The sequence below is a fragment of the Lagopus leucura genome, unplaced genomic scaffold (assembly GCF_019238085.1).
Source record: "Lagopus leucura isolate 7727_CA_CO unplaced genomic scaffold, USGS_WTPT01 Super-Scaffold_100029, whole genome shotgun sequence".
NCBI classification, from domain to species: Eukaryota; Metazoa; Chordata; class Aves; order Galliformes; family Phasianidae; genus Lagopus; species Lagopus leucura.
The window spans coordinates 7,879,659-7,899,525 of NW_024962280.1; the positions used below are offsets into that span (position 1 = coordinate 7,879,659).

The window sequence follows — 19,867 nt, forward strand, 5'->3', positions numbered from 1 at the left end:
TAAAATGAAGCATGGTGGCTCTCTGTATTTAAACTCTCACACCCCTCTCTAGGGTTTGTGCTCTCAGCCTCCAGCACTGCCCTGCTAAGGGAGCAGAGGAGAGCATCCCCAGCTCTTTGCATGGGCAAAAAGGTAGAATTGGAGTTGTTTGGATTTAAAAATTGAAATAATTTGGGTTTATCTGGGAAAGTTCACACAGTGTCAGTTTCCATTGGATGGATGAGAAGCAGTGGTGCCCAGCTGCAGAGCTCTGACAGCTCTTCTAGATAGCAGCCACCCGTGGGGCTGTTTGAGTTGGAAGGGCCCATTAAAGGACATCTGGTCCAACCACCCTGCAATGAACAGGGACACCTATAGCTCCATCAGCTGCTCAGAGCCCTGTCCAAACTGACCTTGAGCTTCTCCAGGGATGGGGCATCCGCCACCTCTCTGGGTCATCTGTGCCAGTTGTTCCACCTTTCCCTTAGTCTCCAATTCTTGTGCCATTCTTTGCCTGATGGAGGAGAAGAATTTCCTGGTTACCACACGTCATGTTAATTTTGCTTTGTATTTATTTCCTCTCTTGCAGCCCCCTGAGCCCCCTGTTGATTTGTTCTGCCAGCGCTGAATCAATCCAACTGCGATTTCATTCTGTTGGTGAGTTTTTAAGTGGTGGTGTCTCACAAGTTCGTTAGTGAATTCCCTTAATAACCCGCAGCGTATGCTGCTCTGCCCGGCTGCTTTGCGTGCGCTGGGTTTGCCGAGCGCTCCCCTACGTGCTTTTTATCAGTAAGTGTATTTACAAGGTCTTCATTACTTCCTAATTGACCATGCCTCTTCTCTTTAGTTATCGCCTTAAAGAGCAATTTAAAAAAGCAATTCAGCAACAGCCATTCCAGAGCTCTTCATCCCTCCCAGCCCCTTTCTCATTTATTATCATCCTTCTGTCTCACTAGCATTTCTTTTCCCTCATGTCTATAAGCCATACATATTCCCCAAAATGTTTTATCAGCGCTCCATTCCTACCCTTCGGCTGCCATTGGTCCTGGCAGTCTGTTGGGGCTCTCCTTGCAACCTATGCTAAAAAATGCCAATTTAATCTTTGTGTTTTGGGGTTTATTGCCCCCCACTCCTCCCGCTGTTGCCCCACACAGCAGACGCTCACTCAGCCACAAGAAGGGCGTTCCAAATCCCTTCCAAATCACTGTCACTGTACCCAGCAGAGAGGGAAACAGCTCTGGGTCTGGTGGAGATCTCAGGGCGCCCCACGGTTTAATGTCTTCCTTCTCCTTCCCCTTTGAAAAACAGCCTTTTTTCCCTGTGTTTTGTCTTCTGTGTCTTATGTTGCTTGACATGTCGGCTGGTTTTGATCTTTTCCTTTCTGCATTACAAAATTGTCAGCTGTGTAACCTAGAAACGGGGCTGGCTGAATGATATGTTTGCAAATAATAATTGTTAGAAGTTTTCCTCCCTCTCTGCCATGAGCCGTGCCTGCCCCATTGGGGGATGTGCCCTCAGGGAGCAGCGGGCTCTGCCATCCTCAGCCCCGCGATGGGGATGGTCCCAGGTGTTCCTGCCGAAGCTGGAGTGCCTCCGCGTCCATCCTCGTTTAATTTAAACACTGACAAATTCTCCCAGCCGCGGCGTTCATCCATCTCCTAAGCTGTCCGATCTGCACAGCCACTTCACAACTCTCCTGGCTGTGTGGTTAATGTGTCCCTGGGCTGGCTGAGTTTCAGAGCTGGCTGCTTTTATTTATTTCCTCGCAGCTGGCTCTGGTTTTCCAAGCAGATATCCACCTGTGCCTGCTGCCTCAGAGCAGCCTTTGGCTGCCCCTCTGGGTACGTGGCCAGTTCCTAACCACAACCAGCACCTCAAGGATTTGGACATACTGTGGGCAAGGCAATGTGAGTGGTAGGAACCGACAGGCTGAGCTGTGGCTGCCCTTGGTACAGGGCAGGGCTCCTTGCTGGGGTTCTCCATCAGGGATTTGGAGAGCATGGCGGTGGCAGGTCAGCGGTTGGGCTGGAGGATCTTAGTTGCATTTTCCCACCCCAGTGATTCCAAGTGGAGCTACTGCTCCATCACACATCCTGGACTCACTGCGGGGAAACCACTGGTGCTGGTGGTCCCTTTGCATCCGCTCACATGGTTGTGATGCTCCATGGGGTGCATACTCCTACCCCAAATGCTCAGCCCCTCTCTGCGTCAGCTTATATGGGCTGCATGGGTAAAGCTCACATCTCGGTCAGCACCTCATCCATCAAGTGCTCACCCTTTGCTTGTTGGAGCCTGTTCACCTTGGCAATTAGATCTTGCTCTGCTGCAATTTTCAAGCAAGCTCTACCTTTCCCAAATCCCTGTAAGACCCCCTCAGAGCATGTTCCTGTGCTGTTACAGCTGCTTGTTCCCCCTCCAGCCACCCACCAGGACCAGATGTGGATGGGGGTGTTGCACCTTGCCCCTGACATTACTTTCTGCCCATGCTCTCGTGTCCTGTTGGGAAAATGGGAGAAGCAAATGTCTCCTTTATGTCTGCACAGCCTGGAGGCCTGATAAAGATTCAGGGTGAGCTATCACTGGAGTGAGGAGCAGGGAGAAGTCTGAGCTGCATAATTAGGTACTTTGGGGACTGTATCAAAATGTGGCTGACTATAGATTTCCACGTGCTACGTGCTGTTGTCATCTACTTTTCTCACTGGTGTGTGGGAGGTGGTACAGTCCAGCATGGCCCCGTGGGCCGAGCGTGGTGCTGAGCTCTGGCACCGTGTGGGATATATGGCCTTGGGAAGCAACATGGATCAGAGGGTTCATGGCAGGGCTGCATGGGGTTGCCACCCCCCAGCAGGACCAGCTCCCCAAATTGGTTAAAAACACATAAACATTCACACCAGTCAAAAATTGCAGTGTGCTTTCCCTCTCAAATCAAGACTAAGTAGAAATATAGAAGATGTTCACTGAATGGCAACAGCAACAACAAAAAAGATTAAGAAATATCAGGCTCTGCTGTCGATGTTTCTGATGGAAATACTTTGACATTCGTGAAGTCAAACGTTTAGTTTGTCAAACCAAAATGGAGCTGTCATACCAAGCCTGGGTGAAGCGTTAATTTTCTGGTTCCAGGGTGATGTGATGCTGATGGTGGGGATGGCCCTGCTGGTGGCACTGGGTGGGTACAGCCTCTGGGATCTCCTCATAGGAATGCTGTTTGTGGGAACTGGGAGGGCACGGAGTGTTCAGCATTAGGACACTAATCCAGGAGGTGGGAACCCACCTCCCCATGCGTGCTATGCTACAGAACATGCTGTGAATTCAGGCAAACCACTTAACTGCTGCTCCATGTTCACCCTGTGTAAGCAGGAGGAATAGTCCTTCCCTGCCTCAACCAGCATTTGTGGGCTTAAATCCATTAACGTTTGAGGAGTGCTCGGATGTCAGGGTAGTGGGAGCCCTGTAAGACCCAGAGAGAGCCTCTCTGCCTGTTTGTAGATGGCATCTCGCGATACGCAGCAGAGGGCTGAGTGCAGATGGTGCAGCAGTAAAACCTTACGGTGGGAACAGCATCTGAAGCACAGAGCGAAATAAGGAGCGAAAACATGTGGTGTGTTGGGGGCTGCGGGCCTGATCTGGAGCAGCCAACTGGGCACCCTCAGGGTCCTGCCTGTATCCTACTGAGTGCAACTCTGGGGCTCCCAGATCTCGCATAACGTCAGAGTTAGGTAAAGATGTTGTTATTCACTGAAGTTCTGTAGGAGAAAGGTCTTGATGTGGAGCACAATCCATGGGAAACCCAGCTAGAGCTGGGACTTGGACACCCCACTGCCACCTCCTAGGTGGTGTCTGACCTTCTGTTATGCTGACTGATGGAGGTATTTGATGGGAAAAAGGCAAAAAAATGTGTTTGAACTGTGAACAGAAACGCCTCTTGGAGAAGAAGTCTGCAGAAGTTCTTTTTGTACAGTGTTTTGTTATTGTGAAAAATTGCCTGTGCTTTTATCTACTCCATGCTGGACTGAAACCTGGAGGTGAGACGTGGTTCACTTCTCAACAAACCTCTCTTACTCTTGCTTTATGGACCGAAACTATGGGACAGCCTCCAGCAAAGCTGTTGCCTCTCTCCTGCCCATACAGAGCAGTACCTCCGCAGTTTCCATTAGCAATGGCTTTCTGCTGCTGGGTTTTCCTCCCTATAATTACTGAGAAATTTGGAACAGTTAAGGCTTCGGATAACAGCAGGGCAGTGACCTCTCCAGCAGCTCCGCTCTGAGCAGAGGTGGCCTGGGATGCTCGGTCCCCATTGCGGTGTGTGGTGTCTCGTGGCTGTTATTAATGCCTCTGCTTTGCTTACCCAAGTGCTTAGCTGGTTCAATACATTTTCAGACCTGTCCTTACACTATTGTTGGGAAAGATTCATTAGGACTTTGGCTGGAAATTATAGTGACAGGTAGAGCAGGGTAATTTATGGCTTTTCTTGAGGGTTGCGCAATTATTCAATAAGTGTCTTTCCTTCCTCTACCCCCCGCCAGCCACTTGTTGGAAATAAATATTGGATTTGTATGCGGAAAAGTGGGAAACAGCAGAGCCAGGAGTGGCCAGGGGAGCCCAGCTGGGCTCTTTAGGTAACTCTGCTCATGTTCCTGTGGCACCGATGGGTCCTTTCCCAAGTTCTGCCTCCTTGGCACTGCTACCTTTGTCTCCTGGCTGTGCCATGCTTGGTTTGGCCTTATGGCCTCTGTCCCCTGTCTGTAGCAGAGACTTCTCCTTTGTATCTCAATTCTTTCAAGAATGAAAGCCAAAAGAACCCCATGGGGCTGCTGGCATCTACCTCAGAGCACCCCCTTCATACCACTGCCCCCAATATCTGCATCCTCCAGGAAGGCACTGAAGATGCTGATAGTTTCCAAAGCGTCTGTTAATGCTGACAGAGTGCAGCCCAGCTCTTCCCATCTTGTGCAAGGATCTGGGGAGCAATGCAATCCCTCTATGAGCAGCATCCTTCCCAGAGGAGGTGACCCACAGCACAAACCAGTGTGTTCCGCTGGGGGTTGGCACTGCCTGGGGCTTCCCAGCCAGCAGCCCGGGGATGGTGAATCCCCAGACAGAGATGTGGGATTCTCAGACCTCAAATCAGGGTTTTGCTCTGCAGTTGCACTGGAGGAGATGCTTGGTCTTGGGGACTTTCTCAGTCTTCATAACTGCCCATGCTGGGTCCTTTTCCCATGTTCCTGCTGGGCACAGCAGGGCTCAGTGTAGTGCCATACAAGCAGAGGCTCAAGGCAAAGGAGCTGGGCCGGGCGCAGTGTTGGTGGCGGTGGTGGCAGAATGTCAGTCGAGGTATTGGCACTGCAGCATTCCCACTGCTTATCTATCCTGCTCCTTATGCGTTTTCACATTTTGTTTGAATTAGTTGGGATTGTTCCTCGCAGCGTGCATGGCTCTGCATTTGTCTACTTTGGATTTCATCTGCCATTGACTGGCCCATTCATCAAGCTCTCCTCGGTCCTTTTGAAGTTCCCTGTAGTCTTCTCTTGTTCTGAATACTCCATGTAATTTGGGTCCTCTGCCAGATTTTCTCATGACATTTTTCATTCTCCTTTTCCAAATCATTAATGCATCCCTTTAACCAGTGGTTTGAGCACAAAAACTCGGGGAGGCTCCCTTTAGTACCGCAGCCCTCTGGAAGGCGGTCGTTATTAACACAAGTTGTTTTCTCTCTTTGTCTCCAACGCTTCAACTTACTTTTCTCCATTTGCTCTACAAATGTTTAATTTCCTTAATAGCCTCTCGTAAGGGACCTTGTCAAAGGGCTTTGAAACCCCAAACACATTATGTCAAGTAGTTCCCCTTACTTCACTGTTCTGACGATGGGAGAAAGCGTCCTGGTAGATCAGAGGCATGTAGCTCCTTTCAGGAACTGGGGCACATCTCGGTTAATTTACGCTTTTTAGAATCCAGCTTCTCACGAAAACCTTCATCTCCAACTGCCGATCCCATCCTGGCAGCCTCAAAAAGAGCCACGTCCACGCATCTGCTGGAGTGAAAGCAATTTCCATCGCCAGCTCTTTGTTAGCAACCGGGTCGAGAGCTGCCGGAGCTTTGGGTGTTTCCCTTTGAACTCCAGCAGCTTTGTGCTGGGCAGCCCGCTGCCATTTTTACTCTTTTCTTTTTATTTTTTTGGCATTTTCCTTTGTAGAAACGCTTCGTTGTTATCACCTGGAAACAATGGGGCTCTCTGCTGTCCCTGAGAGCTGCAGCCAGTTGGAAAGCATCCTCAGTGCTCCTATAGCCTGCTGTAGTGTGGGCAGGTCACGTCACGCCACGCGATAAGATCCGAACACAGCCATGCTGTGCAGAAACTGCTCCACCCGCCGGGTGATGGATGCTGCTTCCTGCCCGTGAATCATGCTCATGGTTGTGTAAGGTTTGTGCTGTATTTCTGCGGCCCTTATAAAGTTCTGCACAATTTATATGCACCACTCCTGCGTCAAGCCATTCATGCTTCTTCTTCGAGGCACTGGGATTTACTCTCCCCGTGCCGCAGCCCAGGGAAATTGCAGTGCTGATGGAATGATCCCAGGGCCGTGGCACTATTTATTGTTATCAAAAACAATCCCACCACGTGGTGACTTCTGACCACAAAAAAAAAAGGGGGGAAAATGCTGCGTTATCTCCAACACCAATACCCATGAATCTTTAAAGAGAAGGAAGTGTTTCCCCAACCAGCGAGCACTTGTGAAGACATTTAACTCTAAGAGTATGTGACAGCTCATCAGCAGAGGAAGCAAAATGGGTTTTAGGATACGGAGGAAGCAGCAGGCACTCGAGGAGCCCAGGCAGGGCAATGGGCCCCAAGGCACTATCTCCCAGTGGGGTCCCCACCTCCATCGTGGGGTCCCAGCCCCAACACCCTGCACTGTGCCCTGCCCAGGCTGGAGCCTCGCTGGCGACTTGCAGGCAGAGTTCTGGCACCGCGTTACCTGTCTAGCTGGGATCTTATCTCAGCGTTTATCACTGCCGCCTCTCGCTGTCAGCACTGTTTATAGGCAGGGGAACCGAAACCCTATGCTAAGAAATTTCCTCCTCCTCCTCTTTTCTTTCAAATCTGCATCTGTTCCAGACTCCCTTTCATTAGAGACCACATGAAAGCCAAAACAATCCCAGGCTATCAGACACAGAAACCTTCACAAGGTAACCTCCTCTCTGCATGCGCTGGGGTAAATAAGGCGCACCTTGGCCAGGGGGGTTGTTTGGGTCCTGTCCCCCTTGTGTGGATGCCCGTGAGACCTACCTCACCCCCAGGGCAGTGTGCAGGGTCAGGGATGCAGGGTGTGAAGGATCTCGAGGTCACCATCCCGCGTGTCCCATTTGTTGCCTGGATGGTTCCCAACCCTTGGGAGGCTTTGTGACATGGGGTACGTGCTTGGTGCATTTTTACCTGTTGTAAAACATTTGTGGAGTTACTCCATGAAGAGTGGGGAGCGAGGTAAGGGGCTGATAGCGATTAGGCAGGAAATGGCTCAGCGTGGATGGCATCCATATGGGGGAGCTGAGAGATTTGGCGTCTCGCAGGCACCACTTGATGGATCCACTGATAACCTGGCAACAGAACAGACCTGGGCTCTCTGATTCCTTGCCAGCGGCTCCACCAAAGCCGGCTGGGTCGGCCTTCGTTAACACCTTTCTGGGCTGGGAACCCGCTGAGATGCGTAATGATGGCCATAAAGCTGCCTGAGGTTATGGCCCATTCAATGGCCAAAATACTGTCCCCAAAAGCCCCATGGGTCGTTGGCTGGGTTAGATGCAAGGCAAGCTGTGTGCTACATTGGGCTCGGGTTTGTAATTTCCCTGCGGTTATTTCCAAGATAACTTATTTCAGATTTTTATGATGCTTACAAATTGAGCAACATCTTAAAAACATAATTCAGGCTCCAACGGGTTTTTAACGTGTGTGTTTTTACAGGGAAGCATCAAATATTTTCAAGTGTTGGTAAATTTTGGGGATGGGAGTTGGGAGCAGGAGACAAGGGGGGGATGGTCCTGGCCCCAAAAGGCTTTGAGGGCACTCCTCTCAGATGACTTTTCCCAGTTCCTGCTGGGGCCATCCTATCTCCTCAGGACACCGACATCCCGCACCGTGCAGGAGAGGAGTGCGGGGCCAGAGCTGCTGGCGTGCCATAAGGAAGCGATTGAAGCTTTCACAATCTGTTTAACCAGTGACATATGTTTCCTGCAGGCACGGCGGTGTGCTGCGTGCCGAGGTACGGCCACGCATCCCCACCAGTCCCTGCATGTTGCTTCCGTTGGGCTGCTCAGGGGGAAACACCAAGAAAAGCCCCTGGAGAGGCAAACCTATCTCAGAACATCATGTCCTCACTGGGATGGGGACAGCTGGATACCAGGTGGCTGGAAGCGCTGGGAATGCTGTGAGCTGGGCAGGCTGGATTAAACCCTACAGCAGCAGGGTTTAAGAGTTATTTGGGGTTTGGAAACATTGTAGAGGTGGAGCAGCTCCTCATGGTGCTGTGCAAGGGGAATTGTCAGGTCACTGTTGGGGGCAACAGGAAAGCAGTGCTGCAGCATCCTTCCCCACGTTGGTCATTCCAACCGTGCAGAAGATGCAAGACCCAGGGTGAGCAGTGTGGGGGCCCTGAAGGCTGTTGGGGCTTCCCCTGCCCCATACAGCTTGGACTCCAGCCAAGATGAGCCCCGGGGTGGTTTGGAGATAGAAGTTGTAAACTTGGTGTGAGAACACAGGGAGGAGAATGGAGTGGAGGTTTTACAGATGAGCCAAAAGCCCAGGACCTCCTCTGTCATTCTGCAGGGCCAGGGTTTCCTTCCCACTAGCATCCTGCAAAGCCCACAGGAAAGGGGGAGATGGGAACGGGGCTTCCCGACCTTTAATGGGAATTTTGGCTCTGTGCTCCCAGACAGCTTCCATGCACATGGGGACATGGCAGCACTGGGTCACTAGAGCTTGGTTTGGTGTAACAGATATCCCATTGTTGTGCTCATGAGCAGATAGCCAGGTTTACCATGCCTTACTCCTCTGCTTCTTTCCAGACACAGATCTCCTTTGTGCACTGCAAATCAGCACTGCTCTCTCTGAGGTTTTGGCCTCAGCCAGGTGCCTGGAGCACGTTGCACTGAAGCTGCGCAAGGGGGGAGGTATGGGGCTGGAGCAGGTGATCATCATCTCCAGAAAAAAAGTTCTGGCTCCTGAGCAGGGCAGCAGCAGCTTCCTGTGCACAGAACTGCACCACTGCCACCTGGAAGGGGTCTGGAGCGGAAGCACCGCCAGGCAGATTTGGCAGTGAGCTGTGCAGATCATTTCCTTTGATATACTTTCTTTTCTTTTTCTCCTTTTTTTTTTTTTTTTTTCCCTTTCCATGTCAACTTTCCTGCCTCAGGCTTCATACAATGTGATGGCCTCCTGTTACCTGGAACTGACTGTGCGGTGACAGCATGATGGGCAGAGGGGCTGGGAGCATGGGTCTCAACTCTGCTCTTTGCTTTCCACCAGGGCAGTGGGAGCAGTCCCTGTGCCTGACCCTATAGGAACCCTGTACCCACAGATGTGACAGGACTTCTGTTTTGCTGTTGTGTCCCCATCTACTTGTCCATCCCTGATGTACTGCAGGGCAGGGGGCAGGTGAGGCCGGGACTGACCCTCCATGATTCCAGGTGAGCACTGAGCTTTGGGTGCAATGGGGACAGAAGCTTGTGCCCCAGTGCTGAGCTGCTGCTGGTGCATCCCCAGCAAGCCCTGCTTGTTACTCTATTAAATTTCCATTTTGATGTGAAAACAGCTGGTTTCATGGTACCTCTGACTGTGTTATTTACACAGTCATGCACACAATCCCTGCTGAAAATCGCATTACTCACTGCTTCAGCAGCCCTTTGTCTGCAGGTATCGCCTGGAGGTGACACCGGCCCCTAGGCCGAGCAGTGGCACCCAACCAGAATCAGGCAGAGAGCCACCTACAAAGCTGCTCACCTTCCCAGATCCCAGCTGGGCGATCAGGGCTGGCAAACCCATCCTGAAGTGCCCCAGCTCCGGGTGACCCCATCTCCCCCTGCACACCCTACTGCGGAGCCCCCAGGGTGTGGTGGCTGATGCACATTGCAGGGCAGAGGCAACCGTTGGCCACACTCAATGGTGCTTTGTTCTCAGCCTAGGAAGCAATGAAAATCCTCCTGCTTTGAAGCCTGAGGAGGCCTTTTTATTACATCCAGGGCTCCTGGAACAGGGAACCGTGAGTGCTTCCCCATAGCGCAAAGAAAATCTCTCCTGCCTGAGACCACAGCAACTCGTTACACGTGGTGAGGTCAGCGAGCACTGCCATGCACACAGCTGGGATGCGGAAGAGCCATGGTACAATGCTGTTGACCTCGCACCCTCTGTGCCTGCAGAAAACCATCCCATTTTTGGGGCTGAGAAGCTCCTCAGCAGCAAGGCGGCCCTAATAATTCCACTTAATCTTCCCCCATAAATCATCCCTCCCCTCCCCTGCAGTCTATTGGCATCATCTGGAGCCATTAGCTAATTTCAAGCCGAGAGTTCACACGTTGCCTGGTCCCATCCCGTTTCCCTGCAGTACTAAGTATGCACTCCTGGAGGAAGGCTGCCTGAAGACACCCTCCTCATCCTCCTCTGGTGGGGAAGAGGTGACAGCACACCCCCATCAGTCCAGCAGGGCATAGAGCTTTCTGCTCCTGCCTGGTGCCTCATCCTGGGATTTACAGCTCCAGTAGGGATTAACTCTGAAACCTGATGACAACACCTGACGCGTCTGCAGTGCCCGTGTCCCTGCTGCTCACCCCCATTTTGCTAATTAGCTTTGCTCGATGGTGCAAGATTTGTCCTTAAGAGCAACTCTGGGGGATCGAGAGGTAAGTGTTTAAAGATGCAAAGGGGATAACGATGTGTGGTTTTCCCACAGGCGTTCTGAGTGCTTTCCTCAAAGCCCCCAACCCCACTGAGCTGCTGGGGAGTGCAGCCATGGCAGTGGGTCCTCTCCAGCCCCCGAGGACAGGTCCTGATAGGAAGACCAGGACACAGCGATGTCACACTCTGAGGCAGGTTGGGTTTTGTCTGCCATTTTTTTTAAATCATTTTGAGGCAGGACTAATAAATGCTAAAGATGCGCTCGGAATTTGAATATGAATGATAAGAACAGCTGTGTATATCTATTATGAACGAATATAAACAGAAATGTATAAACTGAGATTTTGGGGGCTTTGGGAAGAATTAGTGCCTTTGTTCCTGGATTTTTTTCCTATCAGAGTTTGAACCAAAGCCCATTAGCCCGGACTTTCCCGCAGCCGCCCCAGCCAGGAGCTTCATTTCGTGCTGGCTCCCAGCCATGCTGAATTCTCCTCAACAGCTCAGTGAGCCCTAATCCTAACAAATTTACCCAGAGAAGTGGTTCTCTTATTACACTGCCTAATTTGAATGCTTTCCAAGGTTAATTTCTGCTCCCTCTCCCTCCGAACGCGCCTGCCCCCCCGCTCCCCGTTAGCGCCAGCCCGGGGGGAGCAGCCCCAGACCTTCCCCTCCCGGCCACGATTGGTTTTAAATGAGAAAATAATGCGATGTTCGTCCCCGGGTGCGGGGTCTGCCCGCAGGGTTTCCTAATGCTAAGCCACTTCCTTTGCAAATTAATTGCAACTTTTGCTGGGCAAAAATAGCCCTGGAAGCCCATTCCCCACGGGCTCTTCTGCGTGTAATACTACTCTGTTCATAATCTGATTGCTGCGACTCTCATTTCTTCTTTTCTCCTCTCCATCCTGGGTGTAACAGAGCCTGCAAGGGCTTTGCGGTATCTGTGGGGTATCCCGGTTGTAGCACTGGGATATCCCTGAGGTATCTCTGGATCACCCCTACGGTATCTATGGGATATCCCAGAGGCACCCTATGGGGCATCCCTATAGTATCTGCCCTTACCTCTACATCATAGGAACGCTGCTGCCACTGGGACTGTCCTCAGCCCTTCTGACAGCCCAGCTCCTCCCCGGCCCTGCCTCCCCCTTCAAAGCAATGTGACTTTTATAGCAATTACTTCTGAACCCTGGCGCTGGGGCCGTGCCAAGGAAAGCAGCAGAAAACAATGTGATGGGCCTCGGCAGGCGCGGAAACTCCACCGGCGGAGACCGGCCCTAAAATAACTTTCATGCAATGGTTATTTATTCTGGGAGAAAGTTGGTTCATTCACAATTCGGAGGGAAGAGACATCATTGCACAGGGGCAGTGCGAGGGTGCTGCGAGCTCACACCCTGCTGCCGTGGCTCTGGGGTTGTTTGAAGGGTACTGGAGTTGCGATGTCCAAAATCAGGAGGAGGAGGTCCTGTGGGGCAGCTTCCTCCCCACAGCCTAGGTTTGGTTGACAGTTCAGTGGGCTCAGAATTTACCAATTGGTGATGTGATGCAGTGACCCTTCATTATTTCCTTTAAAATATACATGCGTAGGTTTGTGTTTTTTGCAGTTATGAATGTCATTCCCCAATCCACTCAGGAGCCAGCAATTTTCTGGCCGAGGTGGGAAGCTGCCGACACCATGTGATACATGGAGAGATTGATTGTATTTACTTACCCTTTAACCTAATAAAGAAAAATAATGTTCCTTCATCTCACTAATTCTCTATAAACTTGAGTGTTGCTTTAAATCAGCTGGAAGAGCAGGCGCTGAACCTTAGCATAGATGGGGCAGAGGTATAGAGAATCCCGTCTGCCTGGAAGTGCAGCCTGCAGACCCAAAACCCAAGGTACTTTCCATTCTTTAAGCATTTTTTTAAGCTTCCTTATTGAATTTGTTGCCCTAAAGTTCCACTTGGTGCCCACTGCTCCTATGGCAAGGAAGAATGCTGCAGAGGAAGGGGAAGGATGCTCCATTGGACCGAACTTGGGCCCATTCTCTAGCAGAGATACCCAGGTGACCTTGAGCACTGCTCTTGCTGTGTTGTGAGCCATCAAGAAATGGCTGTCCAGGCTCTCCTGCCGTCTGCTCTCCTCCATCTGGGCTGTGCCATCCTTCATGCCATCCCCTCCATCCCCCCTTCCTGGCTGGCTCCACAGGGATGGCCCTCTCTGGAGGCAAGGGATTAGGCAGACAGCGATGTCACTAAAACAGTCACTAAAGCTCGGTTCCCCTCAATTACCTGCCCACCCCTGGGGGAAGCACTGTGCCTGGATTGCTCTTACTCAACACATTGTTCCTCATTCATTCTTGCTGCAGGGCTGCACCGCTCAGCATCACTCTGCAACAGAGTCCCTGTGCTTTTCCAAATGCAGGCAGCCTTTCTCCTCTGCTGCCCTCCCCTCCAACTTTATGGGAAAATCCCCTTCTGCCTAAAATCCTCCAGATGTGCTTTACAGCTTGAGGGGAGTTTGTGGGAAAAACACGCAGTTGGTTGGATGGGACATTTCCTGAGATGCAGGGCCGTGCATTGGTTCCATTTTGCAGCAGACCCACATTGCCCAGCACCGTGATGTCTTAGATAGCCTGGATGGGTTTTATCCTTTAAGAAGAACCTGAAAATGAAGGCTTTTTTCCTTTTGTCTTTAATTCACACTGTGTGTTTGGGAAGGGAAGCACAGTATGTGCTACCCAACACGACACAGCCTGTGGCCCCATGGTTACCCCAAGGAGCTGGCACAGCCCCAACCCCAGAACACTCCCTGCACCTTTGGGAACAAAACTTAGGGCCAAGCAGTGCCAAGTGCCCCATTGCCACCCAGGAGCAACAAGGTCCTCCCCAAGGACTGAGCCCAGGGCAGCCTCCAAGAAATTAATTAGTTGTTAGTGGCGACGACCCAGTGGTCGGTGCAGGATGCTGGGTAGAGGCTTGATGTAAATCGTAGCAATTTGCTGGCTCTGCCACTCTAAATCCCATCTAATTATACCGAGGGAAGCATCTGACATTAATTTGTTACGGTATTTGTGTGCAGAGCGCTAGACGTTTTGGGGACAAATGGAAGAGCAGCCTTCAGATCTTTGCCCTTGCGAGCTGCAAGCGATGGAACGCAGCCTTCTGCTTACCTGTCCATGTTGGAAAATCACTTATTTTGGAGCCCTACATACTATCATTTCTAAGTGCCATCATTTCAGGGCTGCAGATTTAGAGGCTGCACTCAAAATTCTTTGGGGAAAAGGAAAAAAAGAGGGGGGGGTTTGGTCCTGTGTGAAAAATGAGATGGACAGCAGCATCCCAGTGCTGGCAGCAGAGTGTAGGGTATGGAGGTGCCCAGACCAGGCTGGGCACAGTGCAGTGTCAGGTGCACAGGCAGCACATCGCAGCTCTTTGAGGATATTGCTGCTTTGCTAGATAAGAGAAATTCAAGGGATGTGCTATACTTAGAGTTTCAAAACACTCTTGGCATCGTCATAGATCAAAGAGGAATGGTGCAGGCAGAATCCCGGAATAGAAGGCAAAAAGAAGGAAAAAGATTTGGAGTTTACTGGGGGAAAAAGAAAGAAAGAAAGAAAGAAAGAAAGAAAAAGGAAGAAAGAAAGAAAATACACTGCAACCAACAGCACAGGGCTGCTGGACTAAAAATAGCAAAGAAGGTATTAGTGTGGCAGTGAGTGCACAGAGCTCTGCGTTTGGGGAGAGCCTCCTGAAAGAGGGGAGATGTGCAGCACGGGACGTGGAGCACCACCACAAGACCGGGGTGAGGCATTCACACTGCACCTCTGTTCCTATTGCCATGAAGCAGTAAAGGTAACTTGATTGCAGGGAGACCGGAGGGCTTGGAGCCATTCCATGGCACTGCCATTAAAGAGCTCGGAATAGGAGTTATTAAATTACTGCCAGGTACTGTGGGCTTCTCCTAACAGGGAGACTTCAGCTTGGCTCGGAAACTTCAGCTCTGATTCGTTCAGGTTAATTAAAAGAGTGCTGGACATCTTCCAGGGCTGATGGCCCTCTCCCTTCCATGACTGTGCCATGTCACTGTGCCGTGTCACTGGGCACCAGGTGGTGTGCCCCAAATGCCTAGGTCATAAGGGATGGCAGAGCATGGGGACCAGGGCTCGTCCACACAGTGGCGTCTTGAATGTTGCCCACAGTGCCTCTGTGCCATCTGCCACGGGATGCTCTGGCCCAGGGCTCTGACCAGCTGGGAACCCCCTGTCCTAAATACTCACATGGTGGAAGGCATTTGGGGTCAGCCTCCAAGCAGGATGGGGGGCTGTGCCCAAGATTAAGTGCCACAGCAGGGTCCGGGGGTGCTGTCCCCATGCCCTCCCCCAACGGGGTCTTGGGCCCCATGTGTATAAATACTGCTCGCAGATCCCTTAGTGACTCAACTCCCCAAAACACTTTTTGGACTCGTTTTCCCAGAGAGAGTTTAATGGGGTTTGTCGTGCCAAAACCCCAAGCTATGCCTCACTTTCATCCCCTAATGCAAGCCATATATCAAGAGACACTAAGGGAGCGGGGAGGCTTTCTGACAGGGGGATCCTGGGAACAATCAGCCGATACCCCCCCTCCCACAGCCCCCACCCCTTTCTCTTGCATTCCTGGTAATGTAAATAGAGAGGAGAGCATTCGCAGCCCTCCTCGGACCCAGGAGTGCGTCAGGGGACGGCGCCAGCGGCTCGCAGGCAGTCTGCTTTGTTTGAAGTGTCCGAGTGTCAGCGTCCCCAGGGCCACCCGTGTCCCCAGAGCATCCCATGCCCATAGCATCGATAGGGGGCAGCAAGCGAGGAGGGGTGGCTTGGATTCTGGCTGTGCACAGCGAGTTTCAGCTCTGCTGGTGTATGTAGGTGATGTAGGGCACCATGCTATCCTTTGGCACTGCTGTCCTTGTCCCCAGGCAACAGGGACAGAGTGCCAGGTGGGTGATGGGGCTGCTCCTCTCCATTGCCCCCAGCAGTGTAAGGCTGGGTGGGGGACATCTAAACTGGGAAGGTTCTTGCTTGCCCCTTCGGTCTCTACTAGGGGTTGAAAGGAGGACTGCAGCATCCCAGTAGAGACCTTTCCAAGGCTGCAATGCAGAGCAGGGAATGTCACTGAACTAACTTTTCCTGAATGAAATCTGCCTTAGGAAATTCATCCCGGTCCCACACAGGTGGTTAGGGGCACTTTATCCCCATGGTCACATCAGCTTTGCGTCAGGACCAGCCCCTTGCCACCACGTGGCACTGCCCCAGGTGCCCCTTGGGAGGCCCTGCAATGGAGAGGGTGACACTGGGGGCCCTGGGGGACCTTGGGGAGCACACGGAGGCTGAGGGCATCTGTAGGTTTTATGTATTGGGCCCAGCCCCGGGGGTTTACGAGACAGCCAGTGCAGCCATAAACCTCACCGGGGGGTCAGAGGTGAGTGCAAGAACTCTTAAGTAGGCGAAAACAGTGGTCTGGGCTGGAAACTGAACTTCTTGTGCCATAATCAGAACCAGCGAGGTTAAATTCCTACGGCTGAAGAGCACGGCTGTAGCCTAAACATCTCTCCTATGCCGCTGGGGCCGCCCCAAACAGGATCCCAGGGATGGAGCACAGGCTGCTGCGCTCAGTGTGGGGCTGAGGCAGACCCACCAAGCAAGCGTTCCCTAGGCTGTAGGAAGATTCCATAAAAAATGGCATTAAGGACATGGAGATGTGGCTATGCACCCAGATATCTGCATGCAGACTGCTTTGGTCCGCCCATTCATGTCTGGGTTTGGCATCAATGTGGTTCATTATGCTCATTAATGATGTGGAGAAGGTAGCATTTTAGCAAAACTGTGATATATTTGGGATGGGGAAGGCTGGAAGACCTTGCTGCTGTGGGGATGGATCACACAGAGGTATATGGCATCCACCATAGCCCGTGTGAGATGATGCATCTTGGACTAATCAACATAATTCACAGATATTGTCCTAAATTAATTATAGGCACTCAGTACAAGCCCTGTGTGTCAGTGCAGACAGCTCAATTAAGTGCTCTTATTCAACGTATGCGAATGGTCAAAAGAGCAAAGGGAAGATTACTGTGTGCTGAGTTGGGAACAAGGCAGTGGGGCTGTGGCAGTGCTCAAATCAGTGCAGCACCACAGCATGTGGAGTGGGGAAGGTGGGCACACGGCAGGGAGAGCCACCAGCAGGTCCTGGCCTGGCCCTGTCCTCCTGGGGTCCTGTCCTGCAGTGGTGGGTGCCATGCTCAGTGTGACACGTCTCACTCCGAGCCCAAGGGTTGTGGTGGGAAATCCTCAGGCTGATCTCCCTCCCACAAGACTGCGGCCAGCATCATGCAATCTGTTTTCATTCCTATTTCATGAGATGTGAATAATTGATGAGGAACACAATGCGGGGAGGATAAAATGAATACATATCTATGTATGCACACACAAACACACACAAATAGCATCAGGAAGAACTAAGGCACAGTGCTCAGTGCTGTGGAACACAGAGCAGGGGCACGGCGCTGCCTGTGCTGTGTGTGGGGGCTATAGGGGCTGGGATGGAGGTGCTGGCTCCTATGGAGTGGGCACACGCAGGCTGCCCTGGGGGACCCCAATTTGTGCCCGTTGGGAAGGGGTGCCCATGGGTGTGGGACCAGCCCGTGCTGCCTTACAGCCATGGGTCAGCTTTTCCCGCTTCCCAGATCTGATTTATCGCTTTTTTAATAAATGGGCCATTTCCCATCCACGTCCCACAGACAATTGCTAAGGGCCCTGGCACCGCGCCACAAACTCCTTTCAACTTCGCAGCGAGTTCATCAAAGGCCTGGGACACCATTTCCCCAAATAGTAAAAGTGTCAGAGCAGCGGGCGTGTGGGGAAGCCTCGGTGACAGCCAAGTGCTTAATTAGCGGTAATGCAGAGTTTATGGCCCCCACACACACCCACACCCCTGCCTGGTTGCGGGTAGGGCGCAAGAGGTGAGCCAGGTCCTGGTGACCCACAGTGTCCCCAGTGCTGTGATGCTGGAAGGATGGGGACATCCCATGGTGCTGCTGTGGGACAACAAGGAGGAGGCACCCTGTGTGGCAGCAGCTGTCCCCAAGTTGTACTCACATTCCTTTTGGAAGCACATCACCCAGAGCTGAGCGTGGTGACTTCAGCACTCAGAGGCAGACCATAGGCATGAATGGAGCTAATGTCATTTATTCATTCATTTTTCGCACCTCTCACCCAACGCCACCTAAAATCCACTGGGCTTTTTAACCACAGCGATGCACAAAGCAGCTCCCCACTGTCCCTAACCCAAACCCAACAGGTGGGTGCCATATTCCATCAGCAGCACCTACACCAGCAAGGCCAGAATGGAAAACCCAGTGACTGGGAGGCTGCTGGCTTTGTGGCATCTCCACCAGGTGGGATGGTGGGTGGCAGTTGGCACAGCCCCATTGCCACTGGAGCAGGGGACGTGGGGACATGGTGCTCACGGCTGAGCATAGCGGGGCTGCCCCACCTGGCCCCTTGCTTCCTGCGTTCCCCCCGCCACCCTCCTCGGCACGGCTGGGGCCTCGCAGCCCCAACCAGGAAACTATAAAACTTTACAGAGTGCGGCTGGAGAGAAACAGGAATTGCTCCGGTAACTGCCAGAAGGGCCAGCGTTAGATTCACAAGATTTTCCAGGGCTCGGACTCGCCAGGAAGGGATTTATCCACCTACAAGGAGTTGTAAAAACTAAAATTAAATTCTTCATCTTAGAAAGGGAGGGGTGGAGAAAGGAGAACACGGTTGACCTCCCCTCCTGAATGCTCTGCTGGAGGCTGGAGGGGATACAGGGCACCTGCTGCACCGCAGCGTTCTGCCCCATATATCCCAAGTGAGTGCTGTATGTCTGCATGCTGTCCGCTCCAGCCCAGTGTTCACCTTCAGGACATTGTTTTGGGGCTCTACGCACCAAGTCCCATCCCAACAGCCTCCTATTGGGAAAAAGTCCTGCCCAGCAACTGAGAATCCATAGTACTGCTCCCAGTGTATGGAGGACCAATGTGCCAGGTTCAATTTGCATTATTTTCCTTTTATCCGAATTTTTTTCCCCCAACTGCCTGGCTGCACTAGGGCACTGCTGAGAGAGTGTGTCTGGGGGAAATGTGCTAATGTCTCTCATTCTGCTTTCCTTTCTGTTTTTTGTTTTTTTTTTTTTTTTTTTTTTTTCCCATTAGCACCAGTGCAGCTCTTAAAATAACTGCCTGCTTTAACCCGTGTCCCTTGCCCTGACCCCGGGCAGCAGGGGAAGGGCCACGGTGAGGGATGCTGGACCCACTCCCCATGGGGATGCGGTGGGAGGGGGATCCCTGCAGCCAGGGGTGCGCCCATCCATGTGCTGCCAGCGGGACGGCCTCCATCGCCCGCGGGGCGCCGGGGCTGGGCCAGAGCCCAGCTTGGAAGTGCGAAGTCGGAGGCTCTTGCCGTGCCCGGGCACGTCTCGGCTTTGTTTATTCCTTTGCCTTATTATTTGGTTCAACTATTTATTCCTGGCTGCCTTTTTCTCACGGTTGCAGTGTTTATTTAGTGCCACTCGCCCGCAGCCCTCTGGGTTCTCGTGCTGATGACAAATGCAGCCTTAACCCCGGTGCAGTGCCGTGCTGACATTTCCCCACACTGTGACTTTGTGGGGTGGACAGCATTTCAAAAGGACGTTGGGCTGGGGACAGCAGCACACAAGGCAGTGGCCGTCCATGCTCTGTGCATACTGCCAGCGTGCACCCACATCCGAGGGCCTTGTCACTTGCCCATGAGGACTCTGCACTGAGTAGAGAAGCCCTTGGAGGAAGGAGAGAAGTTGGAAAAGTGTGAAGGTGACCAGAGTGTGATGCCACCACCCTGATGCTCCCTGGGGACCCCAACCCCGCCAGCCCCCCAAGCACTCACACGGTCACAAAGCCCCTTCCTCCCAAGGTGTCAGCAATACACCAGCATGCCCTCAGCCTGTCCCCAGCTCAACCCTCAGCTCCCAG

At 52.2% G+C, this 19,867-nt stretch overlaps 1 protein-coding gene across 1 annotated transcript in view; it reads left to right on the top strand.

Annotated features, from left to right (window-relative positions):
* Positions 1–589: 589 nt before the first annotated feature.
* Positions 590–19,867, top strand: part of EPHB3 (EPH receptor B3) — a 44,168-nt gene continuing 24,890 nt past the window's right edge. Inside the window, exon 1 of the mRNA XM_042881184.1 lies at positions 590–636. The gene's annotated coding sequence lies outside the window, so the exon portion shown is untranslated. The remainder of the gene's footprint in view (positions 637–19,867) is intronic.